This window comes from Puma concolor, chromosome B4 (genome assembly GCF_028749965.1).
Source record: "Puma concolor isolate L17-30 chromosome B4, mPumCon1.1.hap2, whole genome shotgun sequence".
Taxonomy (NCBI): Eukaryota; Metazoa; Chordata; class Mammalia; order Carnivora; family Felidae; genus Puma; species Puma concolor.
In genome coordinates, this window is record NC_141673.1 from 56,880,829 (window position 1) to 56,899,397 (window position 18,569).

General features: G+C 37.0%; 1 protein-coding gene across 7 annotated transcripts in view; it reads right to left on the reverse strand.

Annotated features, from left to right (window-relative positions):
• SLC16A7 (solute carrier family 16 member 7) overlaps positions 1 to 18,569 on the reverse strand; it is a 189,044-nt gene that overhangs the window by 120,920 nt on the left and 49,555 nt on the right. Inside the window, exon 1 of one of the 7 annotated variants that reach the window (XM_086712938.1) lies at positions 18,155 to 18,531. The exons of 5 other annotated variants lie outside the window; for them this stretch is intronic. The gene's annotated coding sequence lies outside the window, so the exon portion shown is untranslated. Of the gene's footprint in view, positions 1 to 7,034; positions 7,754 to 18,154; positions 18,532 to 18,569 lie in introns of those variants that run through there. One more of the 7 variants, XM_086712940.1, reaches the window with a different exon arrangement.

Consider the following 18,569-nt stretch of genomic DNA (forward strand, 5'->3'; position numbering starts at 1 on the left):
ACAAAGAATCCTAAAATTTGTGTGAAACTACAAAAGGCCCCCAATAGCAAAAGCAATCTTGAAAAAGAAAAGCAAAGCTGGAGGCATAACAATTCTGGGCTTCAAGCCATATTACAAAGCTGTAGTCATCAAAACAGTATGGTGCTGGCACAAAAACAGACAGATAGATCAATGGAACAGGATAGAAAACACAGAAGTGAATCCACAACTATATGGCCAATTAATCTTCAACAAAGCAGGAAAGAATATCTAACCGAAAAAAAAAAAAAACAGTCTCTTCAAGAAATGGTGTTGGGAAAACTGGACAGCACAAGCGTAAAAAATGAAACTGGACCATTTTCTTACAACATACACAAAAATAAACACAAAATGGATGAAAACCTAAATGTGAGACAGGAAACCATCAAAATCCTAGAGGAGAACACAGGCAGCAACCTCTTTGACATCAGCCATAGCAACTTCTTACATCTCCAGAGGCGAGGGAAGCAAAACCAAAAATGAACTATTGGGACTTCATCAAAATAAAAAGCTTCTGCACAGCAAAGGAAACAACAAAACTATAAGGCAACCGATGGAATGGGAGAAGATATTTGCAAATCACAAATCTGAAAAAGGGTTAGTATCCAAAATCTATAAAGAATTTATCAAGTTCAACACAAAAAAAAACAAATATTCTAATTAAAAAATGTGTATAAGACATGAATAGACATTTTTCCAAAGAAGACATCCAGATGGCTACCAGACACATGAAAAGATGCTCAACTTCACTCATCATCAGGGAAATACATTTCAAAACCACAAACAGATACCAGCTCCCAGCTGTCAGAATGGCTAAAATTAACAACTCAGGAAACAACAGATGTTGGTGAGGATGTGGAGAAAGGGGAACCCTCTTGCACTGTTGGTGGGAATGCAAACTGGTGCAGCCACTCTGGAAAACGTGTGGATGTTCCTCGGTTAGTTAAAAATAGAACTATCACACAATCCAACAATTGCACTACTAGGTATTTACCCAAAGGACACAAAAATAGTAATTTGAAGTGAAACATGCACTCTGATGTTTATAGCAACATTATCAACAATAGCCAAAGTATTGAAAGAGCCCAAATGTTCACTGACTGATGATTGGATAAAAAAGATGTGGTGTGTGCGCGCACATACACACACACACACACACACACACACACACACACACACACAGTGGAATATTACTCAGCTGTCAAAAAGAATGAAAGCTTCCATTTACAATGACATGGATGGAGCTAGAGAGTATTATGCTAAGCGAAATAAGTCAGTCAGAGAAAGACAAATACCATATGTAATCACTCATATATGGAATTTAAGAAACAAAACAGATGAACATGGAAAGAAAGAAGGAAAGAAAGAAAGAAATGCAATGCAGAAACAGACTCTTAACTATAGAGAACAAACTGAGGATTACTGGAGAGGAGGTGAGCAGGGGATTGGTTAAATAGGTGACAGGTATTAAAAAAGGCACCTGTGATGACACTGGGTGTTGTATATAATTGATGAATCATTAAATTCTATACCTGAAATTAGTATTACACTGTATGTTAACTAACTTGAATTTACATTAAAAATTTAAAAAAAATAAACAGGAAAAAATAAAGTATACATATTCAAAAAATGGAATATACAGAGTTAAACTGAATGAGCGCAAGCTGTGTGTTTGAGCCACCTCAGATAAAGCATGTGGCGAAATAATGCATGCTTTTATTTATCACAAGGCCTGATAACTCATAAAACTGTGTAAAAAATATATATAATCTATACGAACAGAAAATATAATAAAATACAATAAATATAACAAAATATAAATAAATACATATAAAGTATAAAATCATGAGAATGATAACCTTCAAATTCAGCAAGGCCATTATCACAGGAAGCAGGTAAGGGGAAAAGGGGAGCAACAGGACGGGAGACTAACATGGGCGTTCCTCTGTGTCTACAAATTATTAGTACTTAAGTAACTAAGACAAGATTTAATTATTCAATCAGTAACTATATTATGTACGTACTGTGTGCCTGGCACCATTCTAGGCACGGGGTTTAAGCAATAAACAAAACAGACTGATACTCCTGCCCTTACAGAGCTTATGTTCCGGTAGAAAAGAGGAGGCAGCAGAGAAGGAACAAGTAAGTGAGATGTGAAGCATTCCCCATGATGGCGACCGTTCTGCAGTAAAATCAAACCTAAAAGGGAGACATGGAGAACTGAGGGTAGATTGCTGCAGGTCTAAACCTCAGAGTCAGAAAGTGCTGCATAGAGAGAGCCTCACTGAGAAAGTGACTTTTAAGAGAAGATCTGAAAAGAGTGAGTACAAGATAAAAAGTTGTCTGGAAGAAAGAATTCTTGGTAAAGGTAGAACACATGCAAAGGCCCTGAGGCTGGTATGCCTGACAAATTCAAAATGACAGGGCACCTGGATGGCTCAGTCAGTTGAGCGTCTGTCTTTTGATTTTGGCTCAGGTCACGATCTCCCAATTCGTGCTAGTTCAAGCCCCACATTCGGCTCTGCGCTGACAGTGCGGAGCCTGCTTGGAATTCTCTCTCTCTCCAGCTCTCTTTCAAATTAAATAAAAACAAATAAACTTAAAAATAATTTACGAAAGGAAATAGATGTAGAGGCACACTGCAAATAATAAAAAGCTACAAGAAGAATAGTTATGTTCTTTTAACACAACTCTGGTTTGATGGGAGATAAAAAATGTACTATACGTGGATTCAGGTCTCTACCAACTTCTCAGCAGTCTATATCACACTGAGAATAAGTCATCAAAGACTTAAAAGAAGGAAGGAAGGCTGAAGAGGCAAAAGATAAAAAGTGGAAATATTAGTTTCCCTAGAAAATGTCCAAATTCCCAGTCAACTTTTATCTTAAAAAAAAAAAAAAAGACAGAACACTTAGCACAAAGAAAAAAAGAAATCAAGGGCTTCTCCATATACTTCCTATTTGTGATGGTTAATTTTATGTATCAACTTGGCGAGGCTATGGGACCTGTTGTTTGGTCAAACAATAGTCCAGATAACTGCTGTGAAGGTATTCTGCAGAGGTAATCAACATTTATAACCAAGTGACTTTAATTAAGTGAAGAAAATTACCTTCCACAACATGGGTGGGCTTCATCCAATCAGCTGAAGGCCTTAAGAGCAAAAACTGAGGTTTCCCAAAGAAGAAAGAATTCTACCTCAAAACTGTAACATAGAAATCCTGTCGGAGTTTCTAGCCTGCTGGCAGGCCCTGTGAATTCTGGACTCAAGACTGAAATATCAACTCTTACACAAATTTCCAGCCTGCCGGCCTCCTCGCAGATTGCAGACTTTCCAGGACCTGTAACTGCATAAGCCAAGTCCTTAAAATTAATCCCTCAGTTTTTGTTTTTGTTTTTCTCTGTAGAACCCTGCCTAATACAGAGGACAGAGCATGGAGCCACAGAGAATGGTTCTCAAGCCTCAATACCTAATGGCATTTGCTCTGCTAAGTAGCAAACTTGCTTTAGACCAATGACCCTTCTGTCCTTCCAATTTCTCCCTTTTTGAAGGGGAGTATCTAATCTGCATCTGCCCTCTTGCATTGTGGAAGCAGGTGACTTGCTTGCTAGGCTTCACAGGTCCACAAACGGAGAGGAATTTTGCCCCTGAGGGACTAGACCCCAAGTCCCACCCTTTACTGATTTAGATAGAATGTGGACTTAGAGCTGACGCCAGAATGGTTAAAGTCTTTGGAGGATACTGGGATTGGGTGAATGTATTTTTACACGGGAAGGACATGACTTTGGGGAGGGTCAGAGGCAGAGTGTTATTGGTTGAACTGTGTCCCTCAAAAAAAAAAAAAGTACATTTAAGTCCTAACCTCCAATACCTCAGAACGTGCCCTTATTTGGAAATAGGGCGAATGCAGATGGAAACAGTTAAGATAAGGTTATGCTGAAGTAGGGTGGACTCCAAATCATACACCAGTATGACAGGAATCCTTATAAGAAGACGGCCACGTGAAGACGGAGACACAGAAAGAATGTCATGTGAAGACAGAGACAAAGACTGGGGTTATGCTGCCACAGCCTGGGACTGTCAGAAGGTATAAAAAGAAAGGAAGGATTCTTTCCTAGAAGCTTCCAAGAAAGCCCAGAGGAGCCAAAGCTCTGACTTCAGACTTCAGGTCTCCAAAATACAGAGAATGCATTTCTGTTGTTTTTAGCCAGCTAGTTTGTGATACTTTGTTACAGCAGACCTAGGAAGTGCTTAGCAAGGATTTATAGTTTACCAGGTAACGTTCTATATAAATTCACATGATTCTCATACTAAACAAGTGGAGGAAGCACTATTATTGCTATAGCCCCCATTTATAACTCATGTAACAGAGGCTCTTACAGGTTATGTGATTTACCCATGATTGCAAAGCAAGTTAACTGTGATGCTGAGGCCGTGAGCTAGGTTTTGACACCTACCCTTTACAGCATTGAAAGGATTGGTACTCTCTGTTTACCTTTGAGATAGATCTTGTGTGTGCATGTGTGTGTGTGTGTGTGTGTGTGTGTGCATGCACATGCATGTATGTGTTAATATCTATGGGTAATTGCCAAAGGGCCTTAGTGAACTTTTCAGCAATTCATGGAGTTTATGGGATAATGGGCTGAAGGAACACAGACAACCTTTTTGATGGTAACTTGATTTGTATCTTCCCAAAGGAAAATTGAGAAGTAGGTGAATATCCAATGGACACAGTGAATTGGAAAAAGGACCTACATATTATGATTCTGAATATCTGAATATCTAATAATAAAAGAGGAATAGAAGAGTTTACTAAAAAATATGATAAGAAATCTATACATACCTCACTTTAATAAACCGTCTTGGGGCGCCAAGGTGGCTCAGTCAGTTAAGCGTCTGACTTTGGCTCAGGTCATGATCTCACAGTTTGTGAGTTCTAGCCCCACATCAGGCTCTGTGCTGATAGCTCAGAGACTGGAGCCTGCTTTAGATTCTGGGTCTCCCTCCCTCTCTGTCCCTCCCCTGCTCACACACACACACACTCTCTCTCTCTCTCTCTCTCTCTCTCTCTCTCTCTCTCTCTCTCTCGTAAAAATAAATAAACATTTTAAAAAATTAAAAACACTGCCTTGATTGTTAGGGCCTCAAAACTTAATTTTTTAAATCATAAGTCAAATAATTGTTTTATCTTGGATGGCATGCAGATTGTTTCAAACGTCTTTTGTTTTACATTTATTTTTTTGAGAGAGAGACAGAGACAGAGCACAAGTGGGGGAGGGGAAGAGACAGAATGAGACACAGAATCTGAAGCAGGCTCCAGGCTCTGAGCTGTCAGCACAGCCCAAAGCAGTGCTCGATCTCCCAAACCATTAGATCATGACCTGAGCCGAAGTCGGATGCTTAACGGACTGACCAACCCAGGTGCTCCCAGATTGTTTCAAACTTTAAATAAAGATACTTCATATTTATCTGCATATTTGTATTCTACTCATATTTTAAATTTCTTTAATTAGTGTTACTACAGCCACTTAAACATTAAGTTATAAATGAGGAACCTGCTGGCATGGCTTTATTGTGTCTCATACTGAGTACCAGAAACACTCTCTTCTCTAACCTTGAGAACTTAAATGTACCTAAGCATGTCCATATTCAGAGAGAAGACTGGATTCTATACATTATAATAAATGGATACACAAACTTTAGCAATGCGAAGGGTGAATCTGGAAAATATCACTAGAAAACAATTCCTTAATAATGCTGGTGCTTATTTAGCTACACCTCCAAATAAAAATGTTTTAAGGACTAAAATATGATTTCCCATTCAAAACCAGTATAAACATTGACTAATAACCCATTAACTCCATTGTCCCCCCAGTAAGTAGAGACTTTAGTTTTAGTCCCAGCTCTCCCAGCATATGTGGTTACTTTCCATCTCTGGACTGCGCTTCTCAGACATAATGTGATGGTCTTCAAGATCCCTGGTAGCTCCAAATTTCAATTGCAAAATCATCAATCCTCGATTGACATTTAATTGCAGTTCAAAAGAAACACACATGGAAAACTACCACAATTAACATTTAGCTTTTAATTTTTACTCGTCTTTATCACTTGAGTCTCAACACAACCAAAACAAGTTTTCCTGGCCTTGGATACTTGCTGAATTACGATAACAATGGTCAGACACTCTAGAAAAAAACCAAGACTCCCAACATAAATTCTTCTAATTTATGGCTCCAGTGGCTTAAGCAATATATCTCTTTATCCTCAGAATTCAATACAGAATATGATTACTCTGTAAACATACAGAGTAAATATTTTCATTTTTAGAAACCAACTTTGAAAACTGTAAACTCTAGTAAGCAATGTCTTTAATTACATCTAACCTATAAAGACAGCATCACCTGCAATGTAGCTGTCAGGAACTTCTTATCTTGCCATAATACAGTCTTGAACATTCTGGGAATAAATTACCTAAGCCCCATACAGAATAAATTTATTTTTGCAATTTTTTCAGCAAAGTACACACAGACAGTTATAAAACATAATGACTTAAAATAAGAAAAATTAGATTATTTTTGACATTGTTATATAACATCAAATAAAAATGAAATTTTAGTGATTGAAGATTGTGTTATTTTCAAAATGTCAGTGTTAAGCAAACTTTAAGATTTCCCTTACTAATGAAGACTTGGCAGGCTACATAATATACCATATTATTTTACATAATTGCGATTAATACATCTTTCAGCCAAGAGGTTGAAGAATGACTAGTTTTAGAAAAACATTTAAAATCCTATTTCCCTAATGCAGGCACAGAATACCTCACTAGCCTTAACTCCATACAACTCAAAAGCAAAATCTTTAAATGTTGGCTAGTCTTTTTCTACAGTTTTTCATTGTTCTTTCATTAAGCTTATAACATGAAATCAGTGGATATTAAAGAATTTAAAAAAAAACACCGCATGTCTATAATCTAAGGAAAGCCTAACATGGATACAATCTGTTTAATTTAAGTTACCTGAATAGGGAACACGAGTTTTCCACTTTTCTCAGGGCTCAGAGTTGAGAACAGAGGCAACTAATCATTAACTTTTAGCCAGAAGCGAACTTGCACACTTATCTCAAGAGACTGCTTTTCCCTTCCCTCTCTCTTCTCTCAAATAGGGGAAAGGCAGCCTCTTTTCTTGAGGAACTTGCTTTGACAGGCACAATTAGTTCATACTTTTCACAGTATAAAGTTAACTTGGCTTAAATTATATCCTGGGTCAAAGAAGGTAACCAAGTCTGGCAATTTGAACTGCTAAATTTAATCTTCCAATCCTTTTTCTCTGAGTTGATATAGCACAGTTTCAAGTGTATTTACCACAATGTGATTTCATTCATGTATAGACACTGCAAACGTACTATAATATATAAGTTCATGTGCCAGTGAATCTTCACTGAGTCTAAAACTAGATAATTCAGAAAGGAATGAAAACTAAGGCCAAGGTCATGTGTTGAATCCCTCCAGGAGTCCTCAGCTTCCTTTTGTTGCCTAATCACAAATTACACTCCTTATTCGACCAGCCATTCTATAAATGCAAGACCTCCATCAGAAAGCGTCCTCACTTAAGAATGTGACAGTAATTCTGATGATGGGTCAGTGTTGCCATCTTTGTATTTGAAGAAATTACACTGACCTTTGGAGAAACGAAGAGCTACCATTTACTGGGTGTTTCTCATATCTTCGGTAGTTATTTTACCAAACAATTTATATCCACAACTTCATTCTCTAAACTGTAAAATACAGGGGCACCTGGGTGGCTCAGTTGGTTGAGTGCACGACTTGGGCTCAGGTCATGATCTCACAGTTCGTGAGTTCGATCCCCGCATCAGGCTCTGTGCTGACAGCTCAGAGCCTGGAGCCTGCTTCAGATTCTGTGTCTCCCTCTCTCTCTCTCTACCCTCCTCAGCTCATGCTCTGCCTCTGTCTCAAAAATAAGTAAACATTAAATTTAAAAAAATAAAAATAAACTGTAAAATATAGACATTATGATACATATTTTAAGTATGAAAACACTGAAGCACTGAGTTTTGATCACTCATATGTAAGGCCATATAGCTGATAATTATTGGGTCCTGGGTTCCAATTCTGGTTTGTCTGAATCCAAATCTGTATTCCTCTCCACTGAACAGTAGAACATTCTTTGCATAGTCAGTGGGTGAGAGGAATTTGATTCCCCATGTAAAAGATGCCATTATTAAGACCAAGGCACTAAGTAATAACTAGCTATAAAATATGCTTCCTAAATATTTTATTTATTTATTTTTAAATGTTTATTTATTTATTTTGAGAGACAAGAAAGCACAAGTGCAGGGAGGGGAAGAGAGAGGGAGGAAGAGGGAATCCCAAGCAGGCTCTTCACTGGCTGAACCCAGCACAGGGCTCAAACCCACGAACTGTGAGATCATGGCCTGAGCTGAAATCAAGAGTCAGATACTCAACTGACTGAGCCACCCAGGTGTCCCCCAAATATTTCAATAGGCTGCATTTCTAAATGCATATCATGGTTTCAATCACCAAGTAATAGCATAAATGGTCTCTGGGCATTTCCCCTAATTTATTTAATGATATAAAGCAAATGCTTTTACAAAATATGACATGGTATTTTTTCTCTCTCCCTTATTAAAATTCAATTCAAAAAATAAAATAAAATTGTTAAGAAATTTTGCCTCAGACAAAATTGGACACTCACTGAGGTTGTAATATCCTGAACAAATTGTAGTATGGATTTTACAATTATGTAGTATATCTGATAATCAAAAGCAAAGAATATCTTTACTGAGAACTCTTCAAATACCTTTGTTCCAACACAGCAAAGTGCTTAGTAGCTAGCCAATGTTCAGTTATATTTATTTGGAGTAAAATTGCCTAATGTAATATAGGTGATTAATCAATTAATAATAACTTAATTTGGTATTTGGTAGATACACCTCAAAGTAGATTATTTTCCCAAAAAGTGGAAGAACAGGGGTGCCTGTGTGGCTCAGTGTGTTGAGTGTCCGACTCTTTGGCTCAGATCATGATCTCATGGTTTGGGAGTTCGAGCCCCGCGTAGGGCTCTACACTGACAGTATGGAACTTGCTTGGAAGTCTCTCCCATTCTCTCTGCCCATACCCTGATTGTGCTCTCTCTCTCAAAATACATGAACTTTAAAAAAAAAAAAAAAAGTGGAAAAATAGCCGGCATTGGTGGTTAGTGGTGAGCATAGCTGCCTTCAAAAAAAGCGGAAGAACAAAATTTCAATAAAGTCACATGCTTTATCAACTGCTTTTATATAATGGAAATATGACAATAAGACTCAACTTTTGCAAAGAAATGATTATTAACTTTGTTAAGTAAGTGCGTATATATAAAAACTTCCAAAGTTAAATAAAAAGAGAAATACAGATATATCAAAGTTTGATATGTAAAAATTATGTCATCAAGAAAGTAACAACATAAGGTCTAGAAATATTAGAATTGGAAGGAATGTGTACAATATATCTTGTTCTTATTTTGTATGATTTTGCTTATTGGTGTCACAATAGTAAATCCTTAAAAAATTACTATGTGATAGAACCCATGGTCTGTTAGTTAACTTTATAGAGTTTGTTAGACAAATTTAAAGAGCTCTGATTATAAATAATATATTTGCTTTCTCAGTGTAGAATTTATTTTTGTTTTATCATCTTAAATATGCATTTTCAGCAGATCTACCAAAAAGCCAAAATCACCTAATTTAGATTTAGTGTTTACTCAAGTAGAAAAAAACGGCAAAAATAATGAATTGACTTAAATATGCAATTTTGGACAGCTTTGTAATCACACTAAAATATTCAACAATTTGACTCTTTCTTTCAACAAGAAATATATCTTAAAGCACAGAGAAATCACGTTGGTATTAAAGTTGAACAATTCAGTTCTGTGGGATGTGAGATAAATACAGACAGTCATGTTTGCTACATAAACCTTTGAGAAAAGAAAAGCCACATGCAAAACAGACTTGTTCATCAGGAGCCCTGGGGAGAAAAATGGCTGAAGGTGACTAACCTTTGCCAAGGTTACAAATTCTCAAGAGCAATTTCAAAACTATCATAATGTGAGACTTTTTTTTTTTTTAAATTCCAGTTTCCACAATTCTTCAATAATGTGGGGACAGTAGAGAGGGGAAATATAGTCTCAGGGGAAAACCTTGATGAATAGCATGTGTGCTCTTGGAACAGGTTATTAATTCTGCATTTGAAACATGACAATAAGTTCTTGGCAATGAATTTGTTTATAGCATTACTCCCAAGTTTCACGCAGCATTTGTACATTTCCCTTGTGAGAGTTTGATGCTTTGTGTATTATGACTAAGGAGTGAAAACTGAATTAATGTGGAAAGCCCAAGTTTGTCATCTGAATAAAAACTGTAAGAAATTCCACAGAGCAGAAAGTTCAGGTATATACTTAGGGTGAGAAACAGCAGAGAACTAGTGAGAAGGTAAAAAAAAAAAAAAAAAAAAAAAATCAAATAAATACCTCCCAAACACAATGGGAACCTTTGAACGGATTGCTTTCCTCATCTGAGTAAAATTTTTTTTCTTCTTCTTTTCCTGGAGCAAGTACCATCATCTGAACACTCATTTTGCACTACTGATTGTGATCCTATTATTTTCTGAAGTCCAGAATAATAATAGAGCTAAAAGGTGCACACAGAAGAAAACAATCCTGAGTTCATTATCCCTTAGGTTACAAGGTAAAAGGAATCTTTTTCTTTAACCTTGATAAGCATAAAAAGGAAAAAGTCTTCAGTAAACTTGCACAGAATACTTCCTTTAAGGTTTCAATATGCCACAGGAAAATAAGAGGGGCGCAACATGGTCCCAAACACAAAATATACAAGTATTCTACCATTTCAACAGACTTCCCCCTTTTTGCTGAAGATAGTTGCTCATTAGTTGAACAGAATTATTGGAAGAGTGATTTGAGAATATGGAACATTTAAGACCCCTCCTTCTTTGACCGTCATCCAGTCAACAGAAGATCCTACTATATTCAGCCAATATAGGAAACATGTTCAGAGACAGAGTGCTTTAAAAAAAAACCTTTCGAGCCCAAGACTTTGAATCCACTTAGCTCTCTGCCATCCCCTCAGCATGCACTGGGGCCTCATAGCTTTCTATTAAATAAACCAGCATCCTGCCAGTGACTCAGCTCAAAGTCTCAGAGTCAGCAGTATTGTCTTCTTTTCTCTATCATCAAATCAAAGTTGCCAATCCTTGTAGATTCTACTGCCACAGAGACTCAAATCGATCTACTTTTCTTCTTTCCCACAAGCATCATTTAATTTCAATAAATCTGGTAGCTTTCCAATTGTCATCCTGGCATCCAATCTCTCTATTTGAGTAAAGCCTCAATATCGTTGCCTAAATTAGACAGCTAACATAAGCTCAGACCATGGCACACCCCAAGTCAAAATTGGTCAGTAACTCCCTGCCTCCTCTTCCCAACATTGACACCACAGTTATCTGTATGTGTGAGTACACACACACACACACACACACACACACATACACACACACACCAGGAGATAGGTTATAAAATAATATGATCAAGTGTGTAGTTTCCATCTATTGCTAGAGCCAACAATACTAACATTGGTGTTTTAACGTGCATTTGCTTTTCACTGCCATTAGTAAATTAGAAGCCGTTAATCCTCCTTGTTTTAAAAATACCACAAAGGCATTAGACATTAACAAGATATGAGCCAACAGAGTTTAAGGCAACATTCTATCTACTGGCCCAGTCATATGTCACCAGGTATGACAGTCTTCCACACCTCAAAATAAGTTTATATCTTTAGTAAAAGTTAATTTAAAAAGCCTTTAAGACTTTTTGTTGTATTTCATTTTGAAAGTTTTATTTATTTATTTGAGAGAGACAGAGACAGCACAAGTGGGAAAGAAGCAGACAGACAGGGAGAGAGAATCCCAAGCAGGCTCCGCGCCACCATCACAGAGCCTAACGCAGGGCTCAAACCCACGAAACCATGAGATCATGACCTGAGCCAAAACCAAGAGTCGGACATTTAACCGACTGAGCCACCGAGGCACCCCTGTTTTATTTTACTTTTAAGGTTTTATTTTTAAGTAATCTCTACAGCCAACATGGGGCTCAAACTCATAGCCTTAAGATCAAGAGTCTCATGCTCTACCTACTAAGCCAGTCAGGTGCCCTTTAAATTATTTTAAATGGAAGTACAAAATCTTCAAATGCAGATGCAATGGAATATAAATAAGAAAAGTAGAATACTATTACCAAAAAGACCAGAAATAACAAAGGCTGGAGAGGATGTGCAGAAAAAGGAAGCCTAGTGCACTGTTGGTAGGAATGCAAACTGGTACAGCCACTATGGAAAAAGTACAGAAGTTCATCAAAAATTCAAGATAGAGCTACCAGGTGATCTGGCAGTCCCACTTCTATGCATATATATACTGGCTGAAGATGATATCACTATCTCGAAGAGATATCTGCACTCTTATGTTCTATGTTCACTGCAGCATTATTCACGGATACCCAAAACAACATACAGAAACAATACAAGTGTCCATCAACGAACGAATGAAAAAAGAAAATGTGATACGTGTGCATGCACACAGGCATACACACACATTGGAATATTATCCAGCCATAAAAGAAGATCGAAATTCTGCCTCTTATGACAACATGTATGTACCTCTAAGACATTATACTAAGTGAAGTAAGTCAGACAAAGACAAATAGATATGATCTCATGTATATTTAGAATCTAAAAATATTGAACTCAGAGACAGTAGAATGGTGGAGGGCTGGAGGGTGGGAGAAATGAAATGTCAGCCAAATGGTACAAACTTTCAGTTATAAGATGAATACATTTTGGGGATCTGAGGTACAGCACGGTGACTATAGTCAACAACACCATTTTGTATACTTAAGAATTGGTAGGAAAGTAGAGCTTTAGTTGTTCTCACCATAACAAGAAGAAAATGATAATTATGTAAGGTGATGTATGTGTTAACCAACCTTATGGTGACAATAACTACAGCATATACATCTGTATCGAAACATCACCTTGTATACCTTAAACTTACACAATGTTCCATGTCAACTATATCACAAGAGAGCTGGGGAAAAACAAAGTAAAGTCAAGTCATATGGCAAAGGCAATTTCTAGGAATTATAATCATGTCTAGAAGGTGACAAATATCATATGGCTTCAGGGCACCTGGGTGGTCAGCTGGTTGAGCATCCCATTGTTGATTTCAGCTCAGGTCATGATCCCAGGGTTGCTGGATTAAGCCTCATGGCAGGCTTTGCACTGGGCATAGCTCCTGCTTGAGATTCTCTATCCCTCTCTCTCTTTCCTTCTGCTCCCCTCCCCCACTTGCTCGCGCGCGCGCGCTCTCTCGCGCTCTCTCTCTCTCTCTCAAATAAATGAAATGAAAAAAAATTTTAATAAATAAATAAATAAATCATACAGTTTCAATCTTTTTTATTCCTCTCAGGTTTCCCTGTATGGACTTGACTTTGACTTTGACCTTCCTGGTGTCCCACTGAGCAGCAGCCAGAGCACATAACCTTTGTGCCTTTAGCTGTGGCCCCATGAGACAGGCCACAGCCCACTCACTAGGCTTCACCCCTTGGGGAACAAACTATTTCCTACCATGGTGCAGCACAGCCCCTTTCTGTCCTTCCTCACACTATTCTAAAGGATTCTTTTAAAAAAAAGTCTCGATTTAGTGTTAAAAAGTTTAGGTTCAGATATACCCTCTCCTTTTTACCCTTAACAAATTACCTAATGTCTCTGAATCTCAGGCTTCTCACCTATCTACTGGTTTCATATTTCCTTATGGAGACACTTCTGGTAAAATAACACTTCAGTTCATCCCCCATGCGACTGATGACTTTGGAAGAAGAAAAAAAAAAACTATGCAAGCTTAGTATGGACGTTTCTGGGTTCTCTCTTTTCCTTATGTGCCTTCCTACAGAGGAGATGCATTCTGGTTTGGTCTATACCATGTGATAATTCTACTGGGGCAAATTCTGTTCCTACAAAAGAAAAGCCTAAGTGTTGCAAATAAGTTCAACTAGAAACCCCATTTGACCATATATCCAAACCACATTCTCTAGCTTAGCATCATTTTAAAGAAATAGATGAGTCAAAGGACTAGCTGAATCTATGTTTTCCCTTGTGTTAACTAATCAATTTAACCAACATTTGGTGAGCAGCTAGCATATACAAAAGATATTATGATGCCAAGATAAATAAGACAACTTATCTTTTCTCAATCACTCTTCCATGTAGGAAGATAGATTAATATACAGTTAACAAGTCTGAATTATCAAAGTTAAAATAGAGATATAAAGTATTATTAGAGTTGTCATCTACTGTAGTTCTTGTATAATTTAATTCATCGCTACATACATTCACATACACTAAAGGTAAGAACCAAAACCGTAAAACTACCTACTCAAGGCATGTGCTGTAACATCAAAAAGCTGTTAAGAAATGTTAGAATTTGATAATCAAAACAATATCCTAGAAATGTTCCCCTGGATCTGAAACCAGTATATTTATTGTCAACCAGATTTTCCATGGACACATTAGCAAATGTGACTGATTTGCTCATATGGGAACTCTCAATTTATTATTTCTGGACCATAACATGAATGGAGAAGACTACACATTTAATTTAAAAATTTCCCTAGGTTTAAGACACTGCCAAAAGTACATAAATCTGGCCAGTTCTGCCTGAAAGAAAACGCCTAATTATTGGTCATCACCATTGACATTACCAACAGAATCCAAAGTTTACATAAAAGAAACAAGGACATAGTGAGTGACTTAGCAGAATATCTAATATGGAGAATATTGTCAGGCATGTTCAGTTTACCTCCCTACTCATTTCTTGATGTGGTTTCAAAGGTAAAAAGGTATATAGAGGTAAGAAAACATGACAAGGTATTCTATATGTAATTTACTTGAAACCTGCCATTGACTCATTCATTCCAGTGACTTTTTTGTTCAAATAATTTCTCTTATTTCCTGCCATCCCCTGTCAACTGCTGGATTAAAGTTAAAGCAGAGGCAAGAGTGATATCTTTGTAGGTTCAGAAGTTTCTCTAAAGGCATACAACAATCTACATATTTCCACACAATTAAGTGCTTTGAGGAAAGCCCCTCCTAATTTTCTGTGATTTTTAGCTTTGCCAGGCAAAAGAGATGCCGTTTAGTGAAGTGTGGGAGGAATGAGGCTATGAAATAGGTATGGAAGGGATCGACTAAAGCATACCACCAAGATGTCAAATGTATTTGAAGAAAAATAAAAATATCATTGAACTAAAAGCACACAATGTTATATGCTAACTAACTTGGATGTAAATTTAAAAATTAATTAAAAAATAAAAATAAGAAAAAATTAAAAAATAAAAATAAAAGCACACAACGTGACTATTGGTGCCTGTTCCTTTTTTTTTCTTTTTTTTTTTTCATGTTTTATTTTATTATTGAGAGACAGAGCATGGGGGCGGAGGGCAGAGAGAGGAAGAGACACAGAATCTGAGGCAGGCTCCAGGCTCTGACCTGTTAGCACAGAGCCCAACACAGAGCTCCAACTCACAACCCACGAGATCATGACCTGGGCTGAAGTCAGAGGCTTAACTGACTAAGCCACCCAGGCACCCCTTGGGGTTTGTTTCTAAACCATATACTCATTGGTCTGTGATTATAGTTTTTAAGTATCCAGTTTCTAGAGAGAACCTGGGGAGCTAAACAAAGAAACAAACCAGTAGAGACAAGCTATTCTATAAGAACAATTCATGACTACAAACTATCTAAGAAACCGTGGCATGCTTCTATTGTGTGTAGGTAGCCAGAGGGAGATGTCACACCCAACCTAACTCTTCAACTTCTTACATCCAACTAACTCAACTACTAGGATCTCTGCTATTTCAGGGATCATTGGCTCTTCCCCACCACAGGAGGAAAGTCTTGAACAGACTTCATTTATCTGTTGCCATTCAGAGGTACACAATACATGTTGACTGAATCAATTCCTGTATCATGCCCTGGAATATAGCTACTGTGGCCAAAGTCAAAAGGCTGATCAAATATATATTATTAGGCCTAAAGAAGACCTACCACATCATCACCAGACACACGGAATGTAACATTGACAGAAGTAGCAATTTCTATCCATCTACTTCAGAGGTTCCTCTCTTAACATAATGTTCGAAAATTCAACATTCTGACTAGGTTTCTCTCACTTGCAGAGTATTTTGTTTATTTATTTTTTACCGAGGAATTCTTTTTACAGGGTGTTGCATACTTTTCCTAGAACCAAGAAATATGCATGCTTAAACAATGACATCAAAATAAACCTAAAAGCTTACAATTTGACAGATAAAACAGAAATACAAATGAATCAAATGAAGTGATTATAGAATATGCAAAATTTGATCCATCTACATATTAGTGATAATGAGAACGGGCAAGGAAGAGAGTTATTTAAAAGTACAAGAAATTTTAAAAATTACATTCAATAACAAATTATGAAGTTGACAGAATTTAGTTGCATTAGATTGCCTCTACCCCAAAGATAGTCACCCTAAAGTTTGGATGCTCTCCTGACTATATTTGAAAATAAAGTATGACTCTAGAAAGCATTGAAGGAAAATATTTAAGGAATAAAAATAATAATTATAATAGGTAATACTTAGTACTATGTACCAAGTACTGAGCTAAGTATTTAACATAAATTAAAACAGTTAATTCTCACAGCTGCCTTATGAAGAAGATGCTTTTTACTGTTCTTATTTCACAGGTGAAAAAGTGATGTTTCGGCAGGTTATAATTAGTAAGAATCAGGGCCAACATCTGAATTTATATATTCAGGATCCATAATCTGTACACTTAACTGTTAAGGAATAGCCAGTTCCCCTAATAAGCAATGCATCCCAAAGGAAGCACATGACATATTATAACCTACCTCAACAATTATAAACCTAGTATGGAACAAAAATTAAATCAAAGGAGCAAATCCTCCCATGATCGACCTGAGGTCATCCTGGCATAAATGACTCTACTCTCAAGCTTCCCCTAGCTGCAGTGTGTCAGCCTATATTAGTTTTCCACTGCTACTGCAATAAACTAGCACAAAATTAGTGGCTTAAAACAACACAAATTTATTTGTCCTATAGTTCTAAAGGTCAGAAGTCTCTCTGAGCTAAAATCAAGGTGTCAGTGGGAGGCCAAGGAAAGCATCTGTTTCCTTGGCTTTTCCAGCTTCTAAAAGTCATCCGTATTCCATGGCCTACGGCCACATTCCCTCATCGTCCAACAAGCAATAACACCTGAAGTCCTTTTCATGCTACCATTTCTCCTTTACTTATCAGGCCTCTGGTGATTACATTGGGTCCATGCATAGAATCAAGGATAATCTCAAGGTCATCTGATTAGCAACTTTACTTCTCCCACCCCAAGGAACATATTCATAGGGTGTAAGGGTTAGGATGTGGGGAGATATGATTCTGCCTGCCATATGGACATAACCATACTCTGTTCGTGAACTTAAGGTAGAAGATCATACACGTCACGAGTATGACACATCTTTATAAATTTATCATGCTACTCTATGAATATAGCTAAAATATGTAGCAATCCAAATCCAAAAAGGAAATTTGGCCAATTAAACATAGCTCTGAAAAGAGCATGCACTGGTTATAAGAACACTTGACTTCAAATGATCTCTCAACAATGCATGAGTCTTGATCCAGTGCCAAACGAGTTTTCTCATCTACACAGTATGAAAATAACACCTGACATACTCTACACCAGGATTATACTGAGAATCAAATCAGATTAAACCATGACTGTAAAAACTCTGTGAGTAATAAAGCTTCATACAAATAAAATATAAACATAAGAAACCCAGTATCATTATTTTTGTTCAAAATATACTTATTTTTCAAAGGGTGCCAAAGATAAAAATAAAAGTATGCACCTACAGTCTCCATATTTCCTTTAAAACAAGCATTCACATTAGTAATAATAACATAGTTCTTATTATTATTATTGAAATTTATTATTTATTACCTTTAAAATATTCTTCTGATGAAGGAAGGGTTTATATCCAGCTCTCTTTTATAGACAGAGAAACTGAAGCTTAATCTCTTGCCTGAGATCACACAGAATACGGAGTCATAGAAGGACTAGAGGCTAAGAGTGCCAACTTCCAAATCCATTCTATTTTTAAAAACAGAGTTAAACACCAGCCAAGACGATATGCCCATTCACATTAAGATCCACCAATTCCACAAGCAGCATGACTTGGCAGAAACTAGACCCACCGAGAGCCCTCACAAAGCAGTTCTGTCAGCACAGAGTCCTAAGTCCTTTGGTTCCTAAGATTCCCGTGTCTGAGTTTTCACAGGAAAGCATCACATCTGAAAAGCCACTCCTAAAAGAACCTGAGAATAACTATCTAAAATACTGAGATGCATGTTAAAAA